We start from the raw sequence: 1,875 nt of genomic DNA, 5'->3' as shown, positions 1-1,875 counted from the left end.
CCTAAGTCATCATGAGCTAGTAGTTATGATCATTTGAAGTTGACCCAAAACTCATACTTAACTTAATTTTGTCAAATTTCCAGATTTTCATTCTTTCCAAAAATGACTCTTTCTAATTCTAGCTATTTCTAGTTTTTTCAAATAGTGAGGTGTTACGGTGACTTTCTTGGTTTTGAAAGTAACATGTATTTTTATTCTCCTTGTTAGAGTGGGAAGAAATCTCTAAAAGTAAGGTTTCTTCTAGCCTCAAAAAATAATAAGTTTTCTATACGATACTTGCTCACTCAAGTATTGACAGAGTTCACATGTGAACTTGGGATCATTGTAGAAGACTATAAAGTTGTTGTCTATCTTGTGGATATTCGCTTGAATTCTCTTATAATAATAGTTATCACTCCAGCATTGATATGGCACCATTCGAGGCACTTTATGAGAGGGGATGCAGATCACCCATATGATGGTTTGAGGCTGGCGATGTGAATCGTTTGGAGGTTGATTTATTGAAGGATATTAAAATAAGGTGATAAGTATTCAAGCTAAGCTTCTAGCAGCCCAGAGTAGATAAACGAAGTATGCGGATCATAAGGTAAGAGACATGGCATTTCATTCCAGCAAAAATGTTCTTCTTAAGGTATCATCCATGAAAGGGGTGATGAGCTTTGGTAAGAAAGGTAAGCTAAGTCCTAGATACATTGGTCCCTTTAAGATTCTTGAATGTGTGAGGTCGGTAGCATATAGATTGGTTTTACCTCCTAATTTATCGAGTGTTCATCCGGTATTTCTTGTATCCATATTGAAGAGGTATCATGGTGAAGGGGATTATGTCATTAAGTGAGACTTAATTGTATTAGACAAGGACCTCTAATATGAGGAGGAACCGATTGCAACCCTTGATCATGATGTGCCCAAGTTGAGGACCAAGGATATTAAGTCCGTGAAAGTTCAATGGAAGCATCGTCTAGTTGAGGAAGCTACTTAGAAAACCGAGAGGGACATGCGAAACAAGTATCCCCAATTGTTCGTCGATTCAGGTACTATTGCATTCCTTCATTAGCCTATTATCCTAAGTTTTGTCACTCGGGGATGAGTGATGGGTAAATTGGTATCTATTGTAATGACATGTTCCCGTCGTTATAGAAAAACCATCGGGGGAAAATTTACGGCCGAAAATGTTTTTTGTTGTATTTGGATTTTCCCAACCTTGTCCAAATTTGGACAAAATCGGAGTCATTGAGGCATAGGAAAATCTGGTAATAATCTGGTGAATAATTTATGATTTTAATTACATGAGTAGTTAGATAACTCGTTAAGGAATCCGTACGACTTTACGGAATTGAATTCGGGCGAGTAGAACCTCCGAAATCGATCTTAGCGTAAAGGGTATTTTACTGAACGTCGTGGGTTAGAGGTGTGTTGTGAAATGGGAATTTTGGAATTCTTGAAATAACTCTCTGTCTCGAGAATGCTTTGGCAAGGCTTTTTGCTGCTCTAGCGTCGCCGCTCTGGCGAGCCTGACGCGAATTAAAGTCGTTAATAAACCCCTAAATGACCTCATTATGCACTTTTCGACTTTTTGAACTAAGGAACGACCCCCAAGTGACTCCTACTCATTTTTCACCATTGTTGAGGCTAAAAGTAAGTTTTTCATTCCTCGAATATATTTTTTCGATCCGTAGAACGTAATAGAATGGGTGAATATTAATGGGGGAAGGTTTTGTTATAGATTATATGGTGGAAACAACCCTTTAGGATAATTGGGATCATGGGTTTCATCTAAGGTTCATAGAATTGTTAGTAATCCGGGTAATTAATGATTGTTTATTGATTTCCGTATTATATTGATTGTTTGTAGACTAAGAACAAGCGGGACGAATC

The sequence above is a fragment of the Solanum stenotomum genome, chromosome 10 (assembly GCF_019186545.1).
Source record: "Solanum stenotomum isolate F172 chromosome 10, ASM1918654v1, whole genome shotgun sequence".
Taxonomy (NCBI): Eukaryota; Viridiplantae; Streptophyta; class Magnoliopsida; order Solanales; family Solanaceae; genus Solanum; species Solanum stenotomum.
This window is presented reverse-complemented; position numbering follows the sequence as displayed.